Below are 27,684 nucleotides of genomic sequence, written 5' to 3'. Positions count from 1 at the left end.
ATAATTCAATTCAAGAATTTAGATTTGTAATGTTGATATTGTTAATGATACATTTCAGAATACTGGCTCAGAAGTCTTTAGGAATTCAGAGTTCGAAATATCTCCAACAGGAAAAGACTCTTCAAGAAGCACTTTTGGACAGTTTGAACCCTGAAGGGGATTCATTGATACTTAACTTTAATAAGCTTGAAATGTTTGGAAAAGGAAAAATAGAGACCGTTTATGAATACTGCACGAAGCGTTTACTTTTGTGATAAATTAACAGACGCTAACGTACAGCGAGACTTACTTTAGCCAACTAGTTTAGCTAGTTAGTCGGTTACTAGCTAAAGGTTCTACTGATAGCCGTACCTTGCTAACTCAGGTGAGGCATTTTGTGTTTGTTCATGTAGCTAGCTAATGTGTTTTGAAGTCTGCTGAAATGTTGATTTCATCTGTGGAAGCGTCAACAAAAAAAAACAACCTTTCAAGGTAACGTTAAAGGCATTAGAAGCAGCTGTATACTGTCTATGCTGTAACTTAGCTAGCTAGCTAAGTGCCATATAACAACGAGCTACAGAGAGGAGTATTTCTAGCTAATGGAGCCTCATGTTGCAGGTGATAAATCGAAGCTGAGCCACGTATCGCCACACTGTTAAAGCGTCTTTGCTCATAATTGTGTAGTTAAATATGGTGATTTAAAAAAAGTAAACATGTTAACTTTACATCCATCTAAATGTACATTTGAAAGCACTCAACGATTTTATGGTCTGGAAACAGCTGCCCCGCCTAATTTCAAGCTAACAGTGCTCTTGATACTTAACGTTACTTTGACTATGATCCCAAGTGATGCTGTAGTGGCTGTATTTTAACTTTTATGCATGCAAGGTAAATGGTGATGGTCTTTATCTTGTGAACATTTCCACACAGCTTCTGACAAATGTAAAAATGTGGATTTAAACCTTTGAAATAACTGTAATTAATACAGATTTCAGTTTAACCATCTTCACTTTATCAAAAAAGTAAATAATGAATTTCGAAGATAACATACAGCCGTACTTGGATATTAATTATGCCATTCATAAATTGTCTGAAATACAACGAAACATAATACAAAAACAATTATGTCAAAAGTGTAAAATGTACCATAACAGAATCGCTCCTCTAGGACTTGCTTGATTAAAAAGATGAAAAAATGTAACACATCATGAAATAAGAGTAGGTCTTGACTTTATGATGCATATAATTAATTCAGAAATTATTATGAAGAACCTTTTGTGCCCTGAAATGTTGATAACCATAAATTCAATACAGCGTGGTTCTGACCTGCACACCCCTAGAAAATGGTAAAACTTTGTTCTCTGAAAGTATAAATTCTTACATTTGGTTATTTGGTAAGCAGGATCCCTGGATAACAGTCTATACACAATGAAAGTCTTCTCAAGATACATTTACCCTATATTAGTTGTTAAATTAGAATTATTTTTTGTTTCAAAATAATATAAAAAGAAATGAAAAATAATACACTGTCTGACTCACATACACCACTAGATGGTACTATTTGATGACCAATATCAGTAGCCCTTTTATATTGAACTACAGGCACACTTGAACATGGGCCAGCAATTTCTAAACATTTTATGTGGGTTATGTGCACTACATTCTAGAGGATCAGTATTTTATCTGATGAGACCAGTCGTTATTCGGTAATAAAGAAAATCTAATTCAACCAGTAAATATTTCAATAGATTAAAGAGTTTTAGTGTAGTATTTAAGACCCTGTCAAGAGATTTGCTTTTTCATCCAACCTGATAAGGATGACGTATGAGACTACTCTGAGAATATAGGAAAGCATGGGTTACTTTGCTTGGTTAAAAAAGACCACATGGTAGTATAGCATTGTATAGATATAGCATTTGTAAAAAATAAAACCATCAGAAAAATTATTATTGTAAGAAGTATTTGTGACACTAATGATAAACTCATTAACAAGCTGATTACTGTTTACTATCCCATTGAAACAGCTGATACCAAAACATATCTTGTAAAGCATTTACATGCACTCTTCATAAAATAACATGATTGAAATAATTTTGCTTGGTGCTTACTGGTTATGTTACTTCACCCATGCATTTCCCTGCAGGATATTAGAGGACAGTGGCAGTGAAGACCAACATCCCCGCAGGCAGCAGGTAGGTGTTAAGTCATGCATTCGCTCGTCTAAAACATATATTGTAGTGAAACATTTAATTGAGATTGGTTCTTGTCTCTGTTTCCACTGTTCTTCAACTATCATGAAAGTGAGGACATGTGAAAAAAGGAGTAGCTGTACTGGTGATTTGCAAATCTGACAAATTGTAATTTAAATTGCATTCAGTCAAGAAACTGCCACCTGCATTAGTCTAGAGTAGTTAGATTGAAATGCCAAATTACAACCGCAGCATACTTTTTCGCGTCATGTCCTGCCTCCTGCACCCCTCGCCTAAACCAAACTGAGTATTTCCAGTAGGTATTTTATTTTATTTTTTTAACTCCGGATTCCAGACCTGATTCTCTGTACATTGTCTGGAGTTCATATGAGAAAACGGCTTAAATAAGAATGGGAATGTAATTTTTTATTCATATACTTTATATGTAACTATTTTTTATCCAAAATAGCTCAAATGTAAAAAGTATAATAGTGGGGGTGCAGCTCAGGTGCCTATGTATTGATTATAAGTTACTCAGTGAATCTCAAACATCAGTTTATTCATTAATTAATTGTAATTTATCATTCAATATTCTTTAAAAAAAAAGTATTTACTAATGTGTCTTACATTATACTCCATCTCCGTTGCTGTTTGCCTACTACAGTTTGGCTTTTATCCACACAAACAAAAAACACCATCTACCATTTATTTTCAAGATATGCAGCCACTCTGCCACACTTACAATGAAATAGCAAACCCCTTGTAAAACTAATTGGAGCTGACATTAGCCAGTCATCGTTTCCAGTGAGAAAAACAGATTTTCCTTTCTCCCTACTTACCTACTGTATTTTCTGTCATCTGAGTCTTTTAGCATTAACATGATGTCTGAAAGCTCAAAAAGTACTGTGATTTGAGCTTTATGTCAGTGATGATCCAAGAGCTGTATTTAGAGCCTGTATGTTGTTATCCTACAGGTATGTTTTTTTCCCCCCTAAATCTGGCTTGTTATTTTGTCAGTTTTAGATATTTGGTTGCATTGGAAAACTGGTACAGGAACATGAACCTCTGAGCCATGCACCTGTTGTGCAGTATGATCTAGATAATAACCAGTGTCTCTCAGCTATGGCATGCATTTTGAGTCCAGTATTTACTCTCCTTTTAGCTCTGTTTTGGTCTCCACCATCTCCTGGGGGAAATATCCAGCTCTTTAGTTGTTAGATGCTCCCTTGTTGCTTACTTTGTCTGCTGCCTACTGTGGCTGGAAACAATGTTGATGAAAACGCTAAGATTGAATCAAAAAAGTAGATGTTGATCGTAAAAGGAAATAACTCTTTGTAGAGCTGAGGGGAACTGCAGAGTTGGGTGATAATTTTGCATGGGTTATTCACTATGAATCCTATTATCCTATTATGCATTACACATAGTGTAATAATAATTGAATCTGTTAATATAAAAAATAATTATTAGAAAAGGTGTAATTATTATGTAAATGAAAAATCCATTATTTGTGTTAAAATGGGAAACAAATTAGCAAACAGTTTCCTATTTACAAATCCAGCAGACATGAAGCAACATTAGCATTTATTGACTCCGCCCCCATCATAAAAATATTTGATCTGTAATGATCTGTCTGAATTAAAAAAAATCACAAATACGCAGAACAGGCATCGTTCAAAATGCTACTGAGTTGTGCTGAACCAGTGCTGGAAGAAAAAGTGCAGTCATTTGTAATAGCATTTTTGGATTCTACACCATAACTGGAGAAATCCAGAATGAGCATAAGGCTTTTTGCTGACTTTTAAAAATGCAACTGCCTGACAGCACCTCTACACAGAAAGAATTTCAGCCTTGTTTTTCATTCTTCCGTCTCACAGTCTGACAGAAACAAAAAGCTTCTATTTTTAATCAATACAGTTGCCTACACAGACGGCTACACGTGTATACGCAACCCAAAGCATATTTTTATGATTCATATTACACTAACATACCTGTTACACCTGTCACCTACTCAAGCAAGGCCATGGGACCAATGAATGTTGTAACATTGACTTTAATTCAACTTTAAAATGATAAGGTAAGATAATGTAGGATTAGGCTACATTAGTTGAATTAAGTGATCATTCTCATTTGTTCAAAGTAGACTTTTTTGAAAGAATGACTGGACTACTTATCAGCAGTCAAATATAAATATATCTGGAGATGGCTCGAATAATTTCATATTGATGGGGTTTTTGTGATTACAGATTTAGCCTCTGAACAACGGTGTTAGTCATCCTGACCACTAATAGGGTTTGACACAGCTGTCACGAGTTAGTGAGGCCACTACATATTCTCAAGAGGGCTCAACTGGCTTCAGAGTACAAGAACAGGGGGATGTGAATATACTGCAGCAAATGGCTGGACTTCATCTAAACATACTCAACTATAGAAGTGGTACCAAGTAATTGATGACTCTTTTGATTTTGGGAAACCTTTCTGTTCTGCACTGACCTCTGTAAGCACTAGTTAGGCTTTCAGAATATTAGGCTGTTTGAGGCCAACTTTTGCCCAAGGGAAGCATTTAGTAATGTTTCCAAAAGCCCCCCCCCCCCTCTTGCCTCTTTTTTTATAAAACGGAATGTCAACACCATCATCATGATAGACATTCTTGCCTGCATAGCTACTGTAAGGCATTTTGAAAATTTCTAATTAGGGTCAGTAATGCATTTGTTATAACATGGCCGCTGTTTATCAGGGAATTTTATGTGAATATGATGTTGCCATGCTACACTTCAACTTCAATTTCTTGTACATAGTTTGTTCTGTGAATTGTGCAAGTAAAAAGAAATGGGTTCTATATTGTACCTACAACTGCAGGAAAAAGCTCAAGAAACAGCAACTTCTGAGTCCTTTTCTGTTCTCTCTTAGAGCTGTTGGGGAGAGAGGGAGGGGAGGAGAAGGAGGGGGAGGAGGGAGGTGGAGTAAGGCTGGAGTCCCACATAAGGGGAACCACTAGCAAAGGAGTCGTTTCATACCGTGCTCCTCTGAGCTGTCTATGCTTCTCTATGTTTGTATACGCTGGGAGCCAGCATGCACCTGTGTGTTTGAGCCCTCACTGGTCTCTCTCATTCCAACTGGTTGTTTATCAAAGCTGTCATGCTAGCAGCTCGTACAGCAATCAGCAGGAGAGAAGCAGAACTGGACTTGGTGGACTGAAAATAACAAAAACTCAGAGCAAAATAATTGTGTTTGGAGAGTTTCTGCCTCCATCTTGAGACAAAAGAATTCTAAGGAACAAACTTGCCAAGCTGGAATGAAGGACTGACAACAAGAAGACTTGTGTTGAAAAGGGTAAGTTGTGCACAGTTGAAGTTACTCTAATTTGTTGGGATTCAACCAGGATCAGTATACAAGTTTTTACCTTCTTGTACAACTGCTATACTATCCGTAAATAAACTGCACAGTACTGTAGCACTCCTACAGTTGAGCTGTTATTTATCTCTTTGTTAATGTGTGTGTGCACACGTGTGTAGTGGGGGCGTGTGTTGTGTTTGTTGGGTTTTATGATGCATTGGCTGGTCTGTGGTCCATCTTTGGATTAGACTCAGCTGCTTCGGTTCTTTCAGGGTATGTCTTGTTTTCTTTTGTTCATTTGTTCAGACATCTCACATGTCCAGAAATAAACAGGCACACACTTCCACACACAGGAAGCAACAGGACAGTGTGATGTCTGCAGAGCAGACAGGATTTTCTCCTGCTGGTTCAAGTAACAGCAGCCTACTTGTAAACCAATAATATGTACCCTTATTCCAATCGTAATACCATTGTAAAAAACTCATTCAGTCTGGAGTGTTGGTGGTAGATTCTCTCAGGAGAGTTTAACATTGTGGGCGAGTTTGATTTGTGAAAACGTAACCTTGGTTTTTGTAACAAAAAAATACCATATTTGATATTCCTGGCAAGTTTGTTGCAGTAGTCATTCACTGTATTCACGTTCTGTGGAATTGTTGCTTTATGCTGTTTTTCAATGTTTGTAGTCGGACCTGCGTTTCTTGCGCAAAATTCAAATGTATTCAAATAAATATGGGTAAGCATGATCAGGAGCACAAAGGACACAGTGGATGCTTGCATGCATTGTGCTGTGCTGTGCACCGCACAGTGTAACTGCAGCAGTGTGTAACTGCTAAAATAGTGTGGCTGCTTGTTTAAGGGCAGTAGTGAATATTGTTGGCAGCTTAAATGGATGTTGACAGACAAGTGCAGAATGAATCATTCTGGCAGTATTAAATAAAACAGGTGGCAGAAATTAAAAGTTAAATTACATTGTGTGTTTTTCCATGTATTTGTTGTACAAATGTTCATCAGAGCTAAACCTAACGTTCTAACAGATCAGAAATGTTTTAGGTCACCTTTGAGACCCAGTAGCATCCAGACACAACACAATTTTGGACCTGATTGGAAAAAGACCTGTGGACAACCTGAGCCTGATGTGATAAATTCATTTTCAAAAATGCCACATTTTAATTCAACCTCATTTAAAAAAAGAGTAGCAACACATGTTTTCCCCTTGACTTCACCGTTCACATTATCTGCCTTGACTGAAAAACAAGTTTTTGTGCTGCAAGTCAAAAATGATCACGAGTAACATACACCACATGATCAGAGCTTGTAGCAAGTCCACTTGGATCCACGATCATAACAACCGACACAGACCCAAAACCCATGGCTGTAGAACAAAACCTGGACCTGATTTGTTTGAAAATAATTTGGACCCTGCCCAACTTGGCTCCTGAGTCAGAACTCGATTACTAGGAACCAAGTGGATCTGTGAAGACCTATACTCTATATTACAACAGGACAGCATTAAAAATGTCCTTTTAACTCAGCTTTAGTAACCTTTAGCCATAATAGCCCTCTGTTCTTCACGTGGGTTGCATTATTCATCCAACTCCAATATTCACTCTTTTTTTTTTTTTTTTTTTTTTTTTTTCTCCACAAACTCTTTAGCTAATTAGATGTTTGATTTTCTGCACCAGATAGTAACTATCTTTTTTTGTCTGTTATTTGGTGCTAAATAGACTTAACTAATAACTAATTCAGTAACTATTGCCCTCAATTGTTAGCTTTTCCCACCATAGCTCTGTGATGGACAACCCATGTTGTGATATCTGGTACATGCAGATGGCTGTCATGTTCTGGTATATTTTCTTTGCTGTTTAAATATCACATCGCAGCATCTACATGACATTCGTACACTTTAGAAATACAGATCCTGCTGTTAGATGCTACACAGAGCCAATCTAGTTTACATACTGTATCAAAACATACCTAAAAAAAGTAGTTGCTTAAAAGTTTATTTTTCAGAAAAAAAGATAACTGAATGAATTATTATGATATTATATTATGTACAGTTTAAGGTTAGGCACACTCAAAATTGCTGACCTTCAGCACCAGTTAGTGTCTGTTGTGAGTTAGGCAGTTTGAAAATCGACATGCTGTCCAAGGATATCCTGAAGGGAAACAGGTTAAAATAGCTCTCCTATTTTTTCACAGGTCTCTCTCTCCGATTACTACTTTTGGAAATTCTGACTAACATCATTAGTGAAATTGCTCACAATGCTGTTGGCCTACAAACTAGGAAAGCTGAAAGTGTGTGACAGGCACAGCAGGAGACAAGACATGGGTGTATACAGTAGGATGATGTAGTTACTTAGAGTATGCTTTAAAATGTAAATGCATTTCAAACAAACAGAAATGGGGGTGCTGTGTAGGAGTAATGTCAAAAATTATTTACAGAAAAGTGGTGGGGGTTATTGGGAAGGGAAAGGCATGTTTCAGGCTCTGCATGCTTCACATTCTTAGCTGCTGACCTCTATGGAAAATAACAACAGCCGGCTGGAAGGTTACCCTGCCCTAGTCAGTGCCTGAGGCTCGTTCCTGGTACCAAATATGATGTTTGTAAGTCTAGTGCTGTAATTGTAAAATATGTTAGGGTAGATATGGCACATTAATGATTAAAACATTAAAAGATAACTTAAAGTTAACATTATTTTTTTTCCACATTGCCCGGCTTGAGCGTTCAAGGCTAGAAATGTTAAAGGATAGTTCTATCCCTTGTAATTGTCCATCTCATGCATGTTAACAGTGTGGGCTATTACATTTTCAGTGGGACCAAGTTTATTGAGGATTATTGTCCTTTTGTAGCAAAAGCTCTATAAAGGGCTAAGGGCATCTATAAATCAATATGTGGTCTATCCAGGGGAGACCAAAAGATATCTTTGAGATAAAGAGATGGTGTTCATTACAGAAATATTTCTTTATGTTTGATTGTGATGTGTCATCAGTATAGGGTGGATCATTGCAGTCAGGAAATCCGAAAAATGAAGGGACTGAGGTCAGTGTCACAGGCCAAAGTGAAGCTTAGGCAGCGAGTGAAAGGATGTGACAGAAAAACGGCTTCCCTGCTGTAACTGGTATGAGGCTTAGGGCTGAAAAGACAGCATCATTGCAGTGATCACACACCATTTCACTAAACGGTTTAGAATAATCCCTACACAAACCAAAGGTCAAAGCATTAGTGGCAGTGAAAAACTCTGCTTGACGGATTGCATATGAAAGAAATATCTCTTAATGAAAATGACCCTGTTCTTCTCTGACAGAAGGTTTTTGTATCAATGCCACTGTGATGATGAGGCACCCATGTGATAAAGTTCAGCCCTAATAGCATCAGATTTTGGGAATATGTGTTCTCTCATATGTATTATAATATTTGTAGGCTTGATGTTTGTACACATTTATACTAAGAACTACCAGAGCATAATTTATTCCAGTGTGGCAGTATGAGTTTACAAAAAATCCAAGTGAATAAAAGTTTTTAATCAACCTTTTTATAAAATTGTGCCAACTGAAAAATAAAAAAAAAAGCTTACAAGAATAATCATCACATGAATAGATGCTGCTAAAATCTCTTTAGAACTTTATAGCTTTAATTTGATGTAACGTGGAGAGGAACTGTAAACTCTTCAACATATTAGAGTAACATTCGTGCTGATTGCTTGTTCATTATGTAGTGATTTTGCGATCAGTTCTGCCTGAGACCTGCCACCCCACATGCAGGTATCAGGAAGCCTTGTGATATACTGTATGTCTCACATTTATTTACAGTATAGTGCTCGAGTCAACTTTTTATTTTTTATAAATCTCACCTACCCTCTACAGTACCGCAACATACCCCTAGGGGTACGTGTACCCCCATTTGAGAATCACTGCTCTAGTGTACACGTGCATCAGGTTTACATGTGTTTCGTTATATGAGGAGGAGGAAGAATCGGTGTAGTACTTTATAGAGCCATATCCTTGTGTCAAGACAGTAGTTAGAGATGACTGGTCTGAACCTGCTCATTTTTTTAAGGTAGGACAGCCCCTTGTAAAAGAAACGACTCTATAAACTAACTCCTGGTGTGCCTGCCAGACCACACGCTCCCTGTCTGCTGTAAAATATGACCATGCTGCTTCCCTTTTTCTCTCCTCACTCTTTGCCCTTTTCTGTTTTGTGGGGCCTCACTGTGTCAGTCACAGTAACCTGGTGGTTGCTTCTAAGAAATCTGGCTATTGACCAGAGAACAGGACCAAAATAAACAACATACTGTGAGGGGATTAAGAGCTTCTAAAATTACAGCCCTCAGAACATATCCAGATGTTGCCTTCCTGATCCTCCTCAGGTAACACACGTAGTAGTGTGCAGAGGAGTGAACTGGCGAGAGTCGCTCATGAAGAGCACCCCTCTGGAAACTCTTAGTATTTTTTTGCCATCCTGGACTCCATCTGGTGTGATCAACCTGCTAGAAAGGCAGAGTGTCTCACAATATGGAACCGGCCCTTTGTTTCCAGCTGTCCCCATACTGAGCCAGTGAGAAAAACGCACAAGTATCAGGCTTATTGTAAAGAAAGAAAGAAGAACTGAGGAGGTTTTAACCATTGCTTAAGGTAAGATGCTTATTAAATACATGAATCTGAAGCACTCTTGTAGTAAGAACAAAGTTATACCTAAATCGTATGGGGGAAAATGACAAAGGCAAGGCTAATTATACAATATTATATAGAGACTATGGTAACATTAGGTACAAACCCCAAACTGCAAGAATCGAATACAAGTACATTAGCTTCAAAAAAGCCAAAATACAAAGACCCACATGTAAGTGCAATTGTTTTTTTTTAATAGCATCACCTTCTAAGCTAAGGTGCCGTCGGAAGAGATGTGTTTTTAACCTGCGGTGGAAGATGTGTAGACTGTCAGCTGCCCTGATGTCAATAGGGAGCTCGTTCCACCATTTAGGAGCCAGGACAGCGAACAGTCGGGATTTTGTTGTGTGATTAGGTGTCCTGCGCAGTGAGCAAGCAGCAAGCAGATTGGCTGATGCAGAGCGGAGTGGACGGGCTGGTGCGTAGGGTTTAACCATGTCCTGGATGTAAGCTGGGCCTGATCCTTTCGTAGTACGTTACGCAAGTACAAAGCGGATGCGGTCAGCAGCTGGTAACCAGTGAAGGGAGCGGAGGAGCATTGTAGTGTGAGAGAACTTGGGCAGGTTAAAGACCAGTCAAGCTGCTACATTCTGGATGAGCTGCAGAGGTTGGATGGTACTTGCAGGCAGACCAGCCAGGAGGTAGTTGCAGTAGTAGACGTGCGATGACAAGAGCCTGAACCAGAACCTGAGCAATCTTCCGGGTTAGAAGGGGACATTTGGTCCTTTTGATGTTGTGCAGCATGTTTCTACACAATCGGGTTGATGCAGCAATGTTGGCAGTAAGGGAGAGTTGGTCATCAATTGTGACACCCAGGTTCCTAGCAGTCTGGGTGGGGCCTACCACCGAGTTGTCGATGGTGTCTATAAGGTCCTGGGTGGGAGAGCCCTTCCCTGGAAGGAAAAGCAACTCAGTCTTGTCAAGGTTGAGTTTCAAGTGATGTGTGTGGAGATCCAATGAGAAATGTCAGTCAGGCAGGCAGAGATACGAGTTGCTACTTGTGTTTCCTAATGGGAAAAAGAGAGAATTTGTTGGGTGTCTGCGTAGCTGTGGTAGTAAAAGCCCTGTAAATGAATAACCGAACAGAGAGAGGTGGTGTACAGAAAGAAGAAGAGGGGGCCCAAGACGGAACCTTAAGGGACCACAGTTGTGATTGGACAAGGTTCATTATCATACCATATCACTTATGTGGCATAATCCAACTGATCACTAATCTAAAAAAACTAAACTGACTAGACCTCTGTAGCCCGCTCCTCGTCTTAGTTTAAGGCTAGTTGTTCGAGGCAAGGCACTACTAGCATAATGCACCAGAATCTCTGACCGAATTGTGGTTGGATGAATTTTTTATACAGAGTTTTGACTATAGAAATTTTTTACAGCTGTGACAGTGATGCACAATACCAGGACCCTGCAACCGAAACAGCTAAATGGAATTAAGACATAATTAATTTATTAATTGTGTTTTTTTTTCTGTGGTAGAAAATAACTGCCTTCTTAGGTGTTCTGCAACAAACATAGCAACATGGACATCCCTTTTGAGTCCCTTTTCATGTCAGTGGTTGATGCAATTCAAAGATTCACTGGCATTTTAGCTTTACTAATAGTTTTGTTTTTCTGCCCTCTCTCCTGACAAAGTTGCCTCCTCAGCTTACTAGATGGTAAACCAGCTTTGTGTCTATTTTGGATTTTCTCTAATTGGAAGTTGTTGCCTATGATTTTAGGGTTTAGCAAATGCAAAATAATGAGCATAGAGTTTAAGATTGGGCCCTGGATTTACATCAGGTCAGTCACATCAGCACTTTGTCACTTCACAGGGAATCATTTAATTTGGTGTTTGTGTAATTTTTACATGTTATCTAGTGTAGAAATGTATGTTTTCGAACGTTTTGGATGATCATATATTATGGTTGTGTGTACTGTATTAAAGCTCCATCAATACTAGATTTTTTTAGGCAGATATTGATAGAGACCAAGATATGTACTGAGCAGGACAGTTTACAGTTGAAAAATAAGCTTGTCAGTCCACTATTGGGGACAGACAGTGTAATCAAACCTATCTGGCATGTCTGCACTGCAATTTCTTGTTACCTGTTGGCTGACATACACTAATACGATATATCTGCAATAAGCTAATTTATGCCAATATACTTATATCAGTGCATGAGGGATGACTATGTGAGGATAGAAAGCAAACACTGGGTTCTGAGTAACCCTGCATTTCCTGTTGCTCTCCTTCATCCCTTAGGGATGGCTGCATTTAATTATCCCTTCAGCCACAAAAATCACTCATATCTTCTGTGTGCTTTTCACTTGGACTGACAACACTAACCTCAACTGTTGTGGTAACTGTAAAACAGAGTCAAGTTAATAAAAATTTAAATTAAGATGGCAGAATAATCTTACTTAAAGATATAACATGCAGTATTATCCTAAAAAATGATAATATAGAAACAAATGATCCCTCTCGATCATCACTTATGACCCCCAACCAATAACAACGTGCAGTGTGCAACTCGTTCACATTCCCAACCGCCACTTTGCCCTTAAGCTTCTCAAACTCACAGGTTTAACCAACACAGACACATACAGGATGAAGCTCTGCATTCAAACAATGTGGATAATCAAATTTGCAATAAGGTTTGCCTGCGTAAATCAAAAGAGGTTTGCAGTGTGCAGCATCTTTGTTAAACCAGGTTCTACTCAGGAAAATATAAGTATATACTTGTAGTATAAGTAGTTTTTGGATATGTTTGTTTTAAATTTGTTGAATAGGATTGTTGAGAAAAATAAATGGTTTGCATAATTGCAATTGGGAAAACTAAGTGTGGGAAACTCTACTTTTCCTAAGAAAAAAAAAAACAGTGTCACAACTTGAAATTGCAGGCTTGGACCCAAAATACAGATGGGGCAGTGGAAGATTTAGAAGGTTTATAAAATGAAAATGGCTTGCAAACAAAAAGGCAATCTGATAATAGGTTACTAAACTCCAACACAAAAATAAGGGAACACAGGGAAACGGGCAAGACTTCAGCACACAAGGACAGACAGAGATTGACGATGATCGGACAACAGACAAAGAAAGCACAGAACATCTTTTACCAAAACATTGCCCTGATTGACATTCCTCTTACAGTTTCCCAAAACTATGCAAGATAGCTGAGTCCTTTGTGATGTAGATACAGTACACATACAATGGGACAGTCATTGTTGTTAAAAACCATGGCATTGTGGGACCGTCGGCTAACTTATCATGGCCTAAAGTAACAGTCAGTTATCAGTCACCTGGAGTAAGTTCAAATGTTGTATAACCTCTTTAAAGTATACTGTTCTTTGAAATTAATCTTTATGAAATTAATGTCATTTAAATTCTCTAGGTTATGAAATGGTCTTTTCCTCTTGCCCTTTTCCCTTACTGCCAACAGTGCACAATATCCTCTTTTTCTATCCTGCTATCCATTCCTCATAGTAAGCCTCTGCATCGTAGGCTGAATCAGCATTATGAGTGGAAAATACAGACCCTTGGTCCAGAGAAAAGCCATTATATCAGTTTCCAGTATGTTGGTCCAGTATACTTGCTGACTGTGCATTTTCTTAGAAAGGCAAAAAGACAGAAGTGTACATTTCTAAAGTTTTTTTCCTTATTTTGGAAAGCACCCATGGATACTGCCTGATTTGCTCTTAAATTCTTAATTTCTTAAAATTGTAGTTAGATAGTTACTGCTCAAAAGAAACAATATGAAGTTTAAAAGGATGAAGAGTATTGTTACTTGTCAGCTTATTTGTTGTGATGGTGATACGTCGTAACACTATGTAATAACATTATATCTGAATGTAAACGTAAAGGTGTAAAGCTGCCACAAGGCAGCCAACACCATACCTGCCAACACTCCCGTTTCCCGGGTTTCTCCCATTTTTTTAGCCCTATGTCCCGGACCCCTCCCGGGTTTGTCTAATGTTGACCAGTTGCCAGATCTTGTATGAAATGCATCCTATTCACACAATCCACACACCATACAACCCAGTTGCGTAGTTGATCTCTGCACAAGCTTTGCGGAAAGTTCAGACCTGAAAGCGAGCTGATAAAAAAGGCAGGTGAAGGCGGTGTTCCTGCAAAGAAATCGAAATATAGCTGTCAATTTCAATAGTGTTGGGTGCAACAATTTACATTGCATCTTACCTAGTCATATCGACAACCTCCACGCTTTTTGTAAGGTGTGTTTTTTGCATTGATTTTAATGTAGGGCACGGCGGGAAAAATGACATTACCCAGCACATTAAAACACAGCGGGTTTACAGTACACTTAAAAGTTGCTTTTGGTGCTGCTAAATAAAAATAAATAGGGCTGTCAGCATTAACGATGCGATTAAGGGCCGAGCATAACGCGTACATTTTTTTTAATCGCCATTTATTAATTTATTTTACACTTCACTCGGCTTCGCGTCGGGACAGCAGCCCCACGCACACGCAGCCTGTACTCCACAGAGAAAGCAGCCCAACTGGAACTGCTGCAAAATGCAAACGCTGTCTCATTAACCGGTGATCACTGGACGTCAGTGAGTAATCTAAATTATTATTAAAAGTTACTGCACACTATATTGACTCTGGCAAGTAGGGTTGGGTACCGAAATGCGGTGCCAATAGGGCAAAAATTTCAGTGCCTCATTTCGGTGCCTGACTTTACACTACACCTGACAGCAGGTAACGTTAGTTTACCTTTAGCTAGCAGCTGGATTAAACACAGTTAAAATGCTGACAGCTAACGTTAAACAGTTTAAAGTGTGACTGTATTTCATGTAGAGGATTCCAACACCGGGATGTAACAGTCTGCTCTGCAGCGCAGCAGCTACCGTTGTCGAATTAAACACAGACAGTGCATTCACTTAAAAGAGGTAGCCTCGTGGTGCATTCAAAGTTATTGTAAAATACCCTTTTCCCATCTGGTGGTTGTTTTTGTCGTTAATATTCTTATAAGTTATAGTTATTACATTATTATTAAATATTTAATTTTGGCCTTAGCAATAAACAAGTTGCCGACTGTTGTTTAGTACCCTTCTTTTTTTTCTTCTTTTTATTTTTTAACTTTATTAAAAAGTACCGGTTCAGGCACCGTTTAGGCACCAGCACCGTTTTAAAAGTATCGCTTTCGCACCGGTATCGGGAAAAACCCAAACGATACCTAACCCTACTGGTAAGGATAGGGATTTTGAGTTTTTTAGTTAGGTACTTGTAGAAATTGTGCAATATTGACAGATTCACACATTTTTATTTTGTTTACAGTAAATAAATAATAAACAAATACAAATCTTAAAGTCAAGTTCATAAAGTAACTTTCCTTGTATTCATTTGATTCCCAATCAAGATACACTGGTAAGAATTGCTTTCCATTGTTAATATTTACTTAAAAACAGTTCTGAAATGCAAAATAATAGAATTTTAATCATATGATAAAACATGCGATTAATCGCGATTAACTATAGAAATTCAGCGATTAATCGCAATTAAAAAATAATAATCGTTTGACAGCCCTAAAAATAAATAAAAATTTCAGTCCAACTGAAGTCACATGTAGTCATTACCTTCTACTGTCAAAAATTATGGTAAGTTTCCTCTCCTGATTGTTCCTCCTGGAGGGGTGGGTCATTGTGTTTCTTTGATTGACGGCAGTTGGCATGCTAATCCCTGGCAGGGGCATGGAGAGACAAAGCAAACATATTTGTGCCGGGAACTGTAGTTAACAAGCCATTGCCATGTTTTGTTAGGAGTGGAATTACTGTCTAGCGCCACCATGAGGTTGACATTTTTTCGTTATTAGTGAAATATCTCAATAAATATTGGATGGATTGGCATTAAAGCTTTAGTGCGTACCTTTTTATATTAATGAAAAAGGTTATGGCTGTTACATTCAAGCCATAGCGAAACGAGTGCATACAAAGCTAATTAAGCCTATTAGCTCCAGAAAACTCTCTCTGTATTTCTCATGACTTTTGCAAGTCAAGTGAAGATAATTACCTCTTCTAAAGAATCCATCATGTTTTAATTCAACTTCTGTGTCCTCCTTGGTTACAAACAACTGTCTGGAGGAGGGGTGGGGGTGGTGCGCGATTACGGAAGGCTTGTGTCATGTGGATGCGATAACAGATTGTTGTCATTACTTAGAATTCCTCATGGGGGAGACAGAAACCACACACTATAGCTTTAAATTTGGTACATGAAGTTACTTTTTGACATTTCTTCCTCAGGATGAATATAATAACTTTAGCGATCCTATAACTTTTCATCTAGTGCCATCATCCGCTTAAAAGTCACTTTGTCCAATACTTTGTTTTATGACCAAATACCCATCAGCCTTAGCGATACTTGTGTTTGGAGCTAATTAGAATTAATTTTAACATTAATGTTAGCATGCTAAAGTAAGATTGTGAAGATTGTAAACATTACACCTGCTAAACATCAGCAAGCAAACATTCTGAAATAAGCATTCAGGACAGATATTCATTCAGTCCTCTCTTTCGGTCCCGCCTTTTTCTCTCTGCCTCCATTTTTTGTCTTTCCTCTTTCATTTTAACTAAGCTCTTCACTTGTGTATAATTATGACTGGCCATGAAGGTTAAGATACTTATGATCATCCTTGTAATAGTCCACTGGTTAACCAGCCATAGCACCTAATTTTCTTGAATATGCTGAGATAAAAATAAAAAATCTGGAGTGCCTACCAACCCACCAACTGTGAAATAAGTCAGTGTTTTGTGGGCTACCTAGATCAGAAGACATGTGATTCAGCAAGCCATTCAGATGTGGCTCCCCTTTCTATGGCACATGCAGGCTCATTAGAATATACCGCCCCCCCCCCCACCTGAGTATCTCCAACCACGGCTTGAGAACTACCTTAGCTAAGGTGCGCCATATTTTTCTCACAAGCGATTATGAGCAGACTGGGCTCTTTGGGAAGGGGGCTTAAAGAGACAGGCGCTAAAACAAAGCTTTGAGACAGAATGAATACAGGTATATTCAGACAAACACTATGAGAAAAAGAATGTGTTTTTGAACATTAAAGCATGTAAACATATTCTAGTAGAAACCCCAAATACCCGTGTGAACCTGAAAATGAGCATAATATGTCTCCGTTAAGTTGTTTTGCCAGAGTCCGTTTGCTGAATCTCTACAATGGCGTTAGCAAGTGAAAAGTTGTTTGCCACATTGCCACAATTTTAAGAACAAGACACAAAAATACCAGAATTTACCTTTAACAGTGCCACAGTGTGCCTGATCATCTACCTTGCACTATTTGCAGTTAATTGGCTGCAGCTGTTTCACTCTCCACAGAGATAGGTGCCTCTCTTTTTCTGAGTTTGTGTGCATTTTTATTGTGCTGTTTGCATTGTGCTGGAAGAAAGAATCTCAGCTCATTTTGTAATTTTTGTCTGTATCTGCATTTTTTCCCAACATGTAAACAAACATACGAGCACAGACATGCTCATGCAAACTGTACCTAGCAGTAAATCGAACAGAGAAGGGCCACCTGGTTCCTGTATGTTTCAGAGAGCTTTACTTTTAGGGCGAGCCTCACTACTTAGTTAAACAAAAGGGCCTCCGTGTTGGTCCTCTAGATAAACACTTTCCTGAGAAAACACGTACACGGTTACACTTTAACCTGCCCAGGGAGGCCACAGCTACATCCTCCCGGACAGTTTAGGTCAGACTGGGCTATAGTTCAGACCCGCAGCGAGAATCATGCGCTGCACATGAAACCATGCTGGCCTGTCAAACAATGGAGCCTTTGACAGCCATACCCCCCTCCCTAGTCCACAGTACAGTCAGAGCACTGTCTCTCTTGGGCTTGGGTGTCACTCCCCATCTCTGTTGTGCTCCCCTGGAGCTGACCAGCTGGATTCTAGGCTCTGGGATGTGAGAGCAGCAGCACAGAGGACCTACAGTCAAAGTTCAGACAGATTAGCCCTGCAGAGAGGCCAGCAGCATCTCAGCTCAGCCAAGTCCAAGCTTTTCCTGCATAAATAACCTGATGAGCTTGGCCACTTGAGAGGAGGTTGTACTGGTCCTTTTTAGTCAACACAGATAATCTCAGCTCTGGTCTGGCCCCTCTGTCCTGCTCAGGAATGCTTTTGACTTTGGTTGCTTCGTTGGAGCTGGAATTAGTGTGTACACAGACTGTGGTGCAGTACATGCACAGTGAAATATCAAATTCATATACACAATATGCATAATTTGGTGTCTGAATATGATCTCACTATGACAAAGATGTGAATTAGTCTATTAACAGTCAACTAAATCAAAATGTTTACGCTTCATATTATACTTGAGTATAAGCACTATTTTTCAAAGCATCTTTACACATTTAAGTAAAATACCAGAATGGCGTTAAAAGTTACATTTGGCTTATTACAATAACAGTTTGTCTACTATTGCACATATTGACAAGGGTTCAACTGAAAGGAGAGGCACACTCTGTTTGCATTACAGGTACTGTCAGCTATGTTTAGGTTATACTGTATAGAGTTCATACAGTCGTGTTTCCGCACTATCTGTGCATGTTAAACACAAAGGGAAAAGGAGGAAGCATATAGTATATTACTATGCCTATATTAATGGATAAAGAAAAGAGTTGACTGTATATACAGTATGTGGAGGCAAAAATACTGTTTCTAAGTTTTAGTCTACCGCGATGCCGTAGTGTCTGTTGGGAAGAATGTAGGTTTAAATGGAGTAAAAAGCCTGAACACTTTTCAACATTTGAAACAATGAATAAAGGGTTCTTATCTCCTTGGTAGATGATGAGCATTAATACAAGCAATGACTGTTATCTCATGGTGTAGTTATGCAGAGCTGCCACCTCCCCCCTGCACAGCGGCAGTCGTGTAAACAGACAGCGCTCTAGAGGAATGCTGGACTCTGTGACCTCACGCCCCGAGTGCTGTTACAGTGCACTGAGTTCAGCTGAAACAGCCCGCCCCATGCTGCGCCTCCCCAAAGCTCCGCCTCGCCCTACCCCAGCCTGAGGCCCCACAGGGTGGAAAAAAACACACCTCTTTCACCCAACACCACAGCCTCTTCACATACATGCACATACACAAACATGAACGGACACACACACACAAACACACACACACACACACACACACACACACACAGGTTTGTGACACTATCTTTGTGGGGACCCGTCATTGACATAATGCATTCCCTAGCCTCTTACCCTAACCTTAACCATCACAACTAAATGCCTAACCTTAACCCTTACCCTCACCCTAACTATAACCTAATTATATCCCTAATCCTAAAACCAAGTCTTAACCCTCAAACAGCCCTTTAAACTTGTGGGGTCCAGCATTTTGGCCCCACAAAGCTGTCAGGACCCCACAATATACTGGTCTCCCAGTTTTTGGACCCAACGAATATAGTTAAACACACACACACACACATACACACACACACACACACACACACACACACACACAAAAGACAGACAAGTACTCAAGTTCCCTTTCTTTACCACCCCAGCTGTCAGAGCAGTAAGTTCTTGTAGTTCCGACAGCTTCAAGATCTCTTGCAATTCAACATGTACTTAGCCCTCCTCATTCATTTCATCTTGTTGGGAAAAGACTTATGCGAATGGTAGTTGAAAATTGTATTTTGTAAGCTTTAGATATTTTAGGTTTTTAGAAAACACTGAATGTCAGTCTATGGTGAAAAAAGCTTATGTCTGGCACTAAGAAGCCCCTTTACTTTTACTCATTGTTTTCTCTTGTCAGTCAGTAGTTGATATTTGCTAACCTCTGGGTGTGCCTATGTACTGAGCTTGATTTTGTGTGGAAAATAAAACCACAAGTGTTTAAGCTATTTTTATCAAAAAAAGGGCAAGGTCAATACATGTTTTCTGAAAAGTCAAGCTCTGTCACTGCTTAGAATAAACATTCAGTGGATGTAGCTTGGGAGAGGCACAGTATAGTGTCAAGCAGACACTGCCCTCTGCTGGAGAAGCACATAGTGGAGAAAGGGCAGGTCAAAAGGGATGGATGCCCTAAGATTTGGGTTTCTGAAGTCAAACGGACTCACATTTTACACAAAGAAACAGCACAGAAATCTAGAATTGATATAAATTCAATTTACTTCTCAAATAGTTGCATGCCAGCTGTAACTGGCCAACATGGTGCCCCAATGGTTAGCACTGTGGCCTCACAGCAAGAAGGTTCTGGGTTCAAATCCAGGTCGTTCAGGGCCTTTCTGTGTGGAGTTAAGGCACTGGCTCAGATCTGGAGTTGGTCCCGGGCGCTGTAAATGGCTGCCCACTGCTCCCTTGAGGGATGGGTTAAATGCAGAGAATGAATTTTGCTACATGTATGTGACAATAAAGTACCTTTACCTTACCTTAACCCCATTCACATCTCATGAATAAATCAAGTAAGTCATCAGGTGGATTTAAAACCTAACATGAAGTTGAGTTGCAGCTGCTCACCTGTCATGGATTATGAATCTTAAGTGGATTTTTTACATGCACACCAATATTCCACTATTATTCTGAATATGACAATATTCCAGTTGGATATTACGAATAAGGCCTTTTTCCGAATGTAGCATTTTCTGATTAAGATGTGGGATAATCCAGTATTATTCAGGGTTTAGAGGCATTCTTTGGACATTGAGAATATGCGTCTCATTCGGGGTTTTTACCATAGGCTTATGGTCAGCTCTGTGCGTTGCTATGGTTGCTGTACACAAACCAACCACCAAACAGTTTGCAAGGCTGCAGACCCGATAAGAAGGAGAAACACAGCTACTTTTAAACATCATCTATGACTTGGATATCAACAGGTTTTTGGATATGCGCACACATCGCTAAGCCGACCTTTTCAAGAAGCTGGTTGAAGGAACGAAAGAGGGAGGCTGTGTTCGCACAGTCCAACAAGTCCGCCACCGCTGATAAACTTTGAAATTTGACTTTTTACAAGGCTACATGTAAACGGGAATATTAGTGGAATATTCACTTTCATTAGCCATGTAAACAGCTTAGTCAGAATATCGTCTTTTTCAGAATAAGGGCAAAAACCTGAATATTATGTGCATGTAAACACAGTGATTGATTGCAGAAAAACCAATTAAACCAGACACTGATGATTCTCACTTAGTGGCACCTCCTCACACAAGGGGCCTTACCCATTGCATTGCTTGTGCACACAGTTAGACATGTAGATACACATACACATGCACAGATACACATGCACACAGACACACAATCACAGTTAGCCGTTGTCTGAGGAAACAAGGAGCTGTCTGGTGCCATAGCAACCAATGCGGATATCCCACCCATCTAGAGCAAGAGAGGGAAAAAAACAGAAGTGGCAATGACAGATTGACAAGACCCTAATGAGATTGTAGATAAAGAGATGAACTGAGACTATCTATCTATATATATATATATATATATATATATATATATATATATATATATATATATATAAAATGTGTGTGTGTGTGTGTGTGTGTGTGTGTGTGTGTGTGTGTATATATATATACACACACACACACACACACACACATATATGATTTGTCTGTCTGGTTGTCTGGCAATATGTCACAGACAGACTAAATGGGGAAGTGGAAGCATCAAAGTGTGGCAATGTGGCGATATCAGGGAATTGGAGGAAACCAAATGTAAGAAATAGAATAGCAGAGTGTGGGTGAGATAAGGGGAGAACACAAATTGATGGGGTAGGAGAAATGAAACGAGGCAAGAAGGAAAAGACTTAAACTACTCTCTTGGGCATGTCTGTCTGTTATGAGCACAGAGCCACAGCCTGAAAACACAGACACTGCCGCAGTCTGCATCAGCCTGCCTTACACCACTGTGACTCCCGTTTCAACTGCAATGTTGTATGTATTACTATTATTCTGGCCCTTATACCAGGTTACATAACCTACCAAGCCAAATCCTGACCTCAATCTGCAAAACAGTCACTCTTGCTCTGATTAATATTTTAGACTCATATCAGCACTGAAATATGTGGAGTACAAAAACGAAAATCTGTCAGACATTACAGAATTGTTGTTCGGCAATGTTTTGGACTGCTACTTGCTGTACTTTTTTATTTTTTTTTATTTAACCAAGTAAAACCTGTGAGATCAACAATCTCTTTTACAAGGGAGACCTGGCCAAGAGAGCAGCATAAACGTTACAGGCAACAATAACCCCAAGAAAACAGAAGAAATACATTAACATGTTGAAATATTAAAATACCTATTCACACACAATGACAAGTACCAACTGATTAATTTACCATTGTACTTATAAGAGCTTTAGAATCAGGCAGAGAGACACATTCTTTTATTTTCAAGTCTTTTTGAAGGCTAATCCAAGTGAGGGGAGCAGAGCACATACAATACATTCCCAGTTCAGTCTGTACACTTGGAGCAAATTATCTATTGATCCTTGTTTTTCTCATCCGTAGGTGGCTGTATGACCTTCTATAGTGCATAGAAAGCAGAAACCTTGTTCCCACCGGTAAGTTGAGTCTCACTTCCTGGGCTGGCCTGCAGGTGGAGGTCACACCCAGTGCTGTGTGCTCTACACACTATACAATACCAGCAATAACACCACAAAATAATCCACACTCTCATTTCACCATTCTTATCTGCCAAGTTTGGTGTGATGTGTCAAAGCGACAGATCGTCGATGGCCACTTCACCTTAGTACTACAGTATGTGAGTGTGAATCTGTGTTTTTGTTTTGTCTGTGTGGTGTGTCAATGGTTTATGGCAAACGACCACATGAAGTGAATCACAGCACTGGCTTGACCTAATTTTTTTTATACCACAGTGTCATTGTAAGGTCTTTTTGTGATGCCAGCCAGATTCGCCAATACTGTTGAGCTTTGATGTGCTGCCCAAAAGTGAGCTTGGAGCATGTCAGTGAGTCTGTATAGTCAGCAAAGGTTTAATGAGACTTGAGAGAGGCCATGACTTTGACTGATATGACTGAATGATAGATTAAAGGTAACATGTCTCTTGTCCTATCATGGAGTGGTACGACCTCTAATCAAGATCATCATAAGGCAAATGACCCTCAACGTAAGCCCAAATGACCAGCTTTGTGTAGAAATCCTTTTTTTCCTTAAAATACTTTATCCTAGAGTGACCTAATTTTACCATTTTTATGCTACTTGCTGGGATGAATTAACGTGATAAAGTTGAATTTACCACTCTGGGTAAGTACAGCACTGCAAAAACTAAGCACAGGTGGATTATCCCTCCACTGCATCCCTGCACTCGTCCCTCTGTGAATAAAAATAAGGGTAGTGAAAAGCAGCCCCTGCTGGTGCTCTGTTACCTGGGGTGGCCCCGAGTGCCTCCTCCACCTCTTTAGGAGTGCAGCCCCACCTGATGCACACATCTGCTAGCCCACTCATCTACGCCACGGCTCTGGAAGGTGGGTGGTTGGCGGGGGTGGAGTGGGGTTGGAGCACCAGCCAATGGCTTATCCTCACAGTACTCAAGTGACTTGACACAAGTTTTCAACCAATCACAGTGCACTGCAGCAAAGAAAACAGCAGTAGTAAAAAAAGAAAAAAGAAAAGGGTAAATACAGTGAGAATTTATTCAAAGGGTGCATTTTTGCTGTGCTGTACGTCAGCACAAATCACAGCATTCTGTATGATAATATTACAATATAATAACCATGTGAAACCATGTTATGCTGTTATCAACTAATGCATATCATTTTGATTACTATGTCTGATAGTTATTCATGGTTGATACCATATTTTGAATTTGAGACATGCAGATGTTCAAAGTCTACATTCTGTCTTCCATACTATATCTATAGAAACTGCACACTGTAAGTACAATTAGGCATGTAATCAGGAACATTTGACCTACCACCTCCCGATCTTGTACAGTGTTATTCTTGACAACATTAGCTAATGGGATGGTGGACTCTGTTGCATTTAAATACATATTCTTATGTTCCCTGTTGAGAAAAGACGGAGGAAGACAACTACGAGAGGGGATTTTTAGTCTCTGTCTGAATACCAGGTATTTTATCCCTCGTTCACTTTCTAATTTCTGTCTCCTTTCCAATCTTTGGATTGCCCCTCAGCTTACCATGATGTCTGAGCATAGTATATATGTATGACAGCCCATTAATTCATACAAAGGCAATGTTACAGCAATTACTGCCTTTCATTGAGGAGAGGAAGATTAGAGTTTTGTCGGGGTATTGTGAAAGGGGGTAGATGTCTTCCTGCTATACATTGAAGCCATAAACCTCCATATATCCCATTAAGGACATGTTCTTGTGGCCTAAAATATGTGGAGAGCCTTGTTGTTACTGTACTGCACTCCAAACTTAGCCTTTTTTGTATTTTTTCTTCTCAAAATCCTCAAAGTATAAACTTGGGGTGGATCTTGTCAGTTTCAGTGTCTGTCAAGTCAGTTACAGCAGAGAAAAAGCCTATTACCTTGTCTGACACAGCGTGGCAGTTCTGTCTTAATGTGCTAATGCAGCTCGTTTTGTTGCATTGTTTTTCCTTCTTTCCCGTTCCGACGATAGCCTGCCAGAATTTCCTATAATTGGTCCAAAAGTCCGAACCATCCAGAAAAATATTTTAAGTAGCATTAGTTGGTAAATGATCTTCAGCCTTTGACATGTGCATCATGATGCTGTACTTTCTGTCATGATTTAATGCAGTAATATTATGTTATTATTTTATTCTAAGTGTTGTTCAAACCGCCACTGGGATGGCAGCTACATAACGGAGATTCTTTCTGTTTTTTACTGGCATGACAGGAATGTGTCTGAATTCCTGTCACACCACCTCAACTCACAAGGACCTGAAAGAGACAAAGAAGAAAACCAGCCACATATTTTCTCTCACAAAAGTTAAACTGAGAGGTTACTGAAACATAGCCTGATAATCAAACAATTACATTTCATCTAACTATTTGAGTCACTGAAATGATTGGAGATGTGGGCAGCGATTCAGAGGTGTGGAACAAGGCTAACTGAAACGCACTGCCTATAGAGCTGGGAGATCCTTTAAAATGATGTCATTATTAGGATGTAAAACTAAATATTGTCTCAGGTTTTGGTTGGTATGATAATCCTGAATTGTATTTAACTATGTTTTATTACTGACTTGAACTGAATTATGATGTAGCTAAAATTACGTATTTTTCCTAAAGGCAGCATTACAGTTCAGTGAATGCTCTGATTACTGTAATGACTTTAATCATTTTTTTTTACCTTTCTTTGTTTCAAGTAGTTTATGAAGACACCATGTCAGTGTTGAGGTACTGATGGAAAAATTCAATTGATTCTTGATTTTTTTTTTAGATACTGCTTGCTCTGCGGCTGAGTCTGATCGTAGACTGCGTCATTATGCAGGTTGGTGTGTAATGAGGGTTTCAGGAATGTGATTGGTAGATGCAACTTGTGTTGGAGCTGACGAGAAACACTGCAGACCATAGACCCTCCTCCCAGCTATTGTGTGTGTGTGTGTGTGTGTGTGTGTGTGTGTGTGTGTGTGTGTGTGTGTGTGTGTGTGTGTGTGTGTGTGTATTGAGGAAATGATTCAGGCTGAGTTTTGGTGATGGAAATGTGGCTGAATGACCATTCATGTGCTCACCACAAGTGAAAGTGCAACTGAGTCACCAGACAGACACAATAGTACAGGAAACCACAGTGGTGTCTGCACATCCCGTAGTGCCTTAAAAACACACACTTGATTACTAAAATTTGGAATTTTTGCTTGCTCATAATGGCTTTCCACTATTCTGAATCATCCCAACAAAGTTATCTGATTTATTGCTTTTGAAACAAAAGCAGTTGTTCTATAGAGAGAGACACACGCGCGCACACACATACACACATACACACACACATATGCACACACAGTGTTGAGTCATGCATCTGAACTACTGACCCACAGTTGAGGAAGAGTACAGTGTACAGAGTACAGTGCTCCTTTGGTATGAATGAATACATGCAGGGACATGAGTCCAGTAGAATAGGGTGAATTTCTAGTATATGTACATATTGTATATGATTGGATATGATTGTTATTTCAGTGTTAACATAAAAAGACAGAGAGGAAATTAGGGAGGGAGAGCCTGTAGTAGAGGCAATAATACAGTGCATTGACAGTAATAATATTTTGTTTACATTTCTGAATGTGCATTTTTTGAGCACCATTCAATTAAAATGTGACTGTGAACTAAAATAAAACAGCACATTGAAGTTTCTGTATTTATTACCAAAGAATTTATCAGTAATACAGTTAAAATGGGGAAAATGTGAACAATTGCTTTGCAGGTCGGTTTAAGGTGTGCGCCCCTAAATTTTCTGCCTGTGCCCTCTTCAGTTAGGGTCTACTGTGCTCCTAGTAAAAATAACCTGCTCTGCTTGCAGTAGTGGCAGTCTCTCTCTTTTTTTTTTCCAGTCGAAAAACTTTCACATCTCCAAATCTTTGGCTTAAAGTAGACTAATTTTGCAAAACAGAATTGCCCCTTTGCTTTGTTAAACCAATTATAAAATCAAATCAAACAAATGCTAATTAACTACTGAATTGCACGATGGCTGGTGTAAAACTCCACAATTTCCCCACACACCAAAGAAAACAACTACTTACCACAAATCTCAATGAGAAAAGACAAAGGAGAGAAGCCGCAATATCAAAGAGACCAATCTTCCCCGTAAGGGAGAGAAAACGCAGTTCAGGGACAGATAGCAAAATATCTGATTATCTTACGTTAAATCACAGGTGGAACACGCACAAGTGTGGCTGGTTGGAAAGAGAGGAAGATACAGACACCATCTTGGCTCTTATTCAAGTTGACCAATCGCCTTCACAGTCACTCTGTTAATGTGTTTCTCTGCATACTAGCTCACACACACACACACACACACACACACACACACACACACACCTTTACTGCGCCTCATCAAGAATCAGAAGCTCAGACATTTATAAATTTGTTATAATTATAAGCCAAAAAGCAAATACCATTAATCATTAAATAAACAATGCCAGTAAGGGATAATTTAGAATCTCATTTATCATGATGCCGGTAGCTCAAGTCACATCCTTGCATGCTTTTTTGCTTTTAGTCAGTGAACTGTTATTGCCTGAGAAAGGCTAATTGCAAAAGTTAATTGCCACTTGTTTGTTGTACTAGACCGATTTACTCCGACTCTCATTTTTTCAGACTAATTACTGCCATCTCATAGATTCAGACCATTGGCTGTCCTGTTCCTCCTGTACAGCAAACATGTATAACAGTGGTAATGTCTCAATGTTTGGCATTTTCCAAACCAGAGTGCTCCACTAGTTGTTTATTAAAATAACTCAATGACGTAGCTGTGAGAGTGATTGTGAGAGAGTGAGTCCAAAAATTAAAAAATGTAACTTGTTAGAGGTGAAAGACGTGACCGCAGACTGCAGAGGCTACAAGGATGCAGTGTCTGTGGCATCACTCACACACATTTCTGAAAGGGAGGTTTTTGGGTTT

At 39.3% G+C, this 27,684-nt stretch overlaps 1 long non-coding RNA gene across 1 annotated transcript in view; it reads left to right on the top strand.

Annotated features, from left to right (window-relative positions):
• Positions 1-5,158: 5,158 nt before the first annotated feature.
• Positions 5,159-27,684, top strand: part of LOC120544733 — a 69,811-nt gene continuing 47,285 nt past the window's right edge. Inside the window, exons 1-2 of the long non-coding RNA XR_005636546.1 lie at positions 5,159-5,498; positions 22,629-22,681. This is a non-coding gene — a long non-coding RNA (uncharacterized LOC120544733). The remainder of the gene's footprint in view (positions 5,499-22,628; positions 22,682-27,684) is intronic.

Source organism: Perca fluviatilis, chromosome 16 (assembly GCF_010015445.1).
Source record: "Perca fluviatilis chromosome 16, GENO_Pfluv_1.0, whole genome shotgun sequence".
Lineage (NCBI taxonomy): Eukaryota > Metazoa > Chordata > Actinopteri > Perciformes > Percidae > Perca > Perca fluviatilis.
Note: the sequence above shows the minus strand (reverse complement) of the source record. Positions and strands in the feature narration are given on the sequence as shown.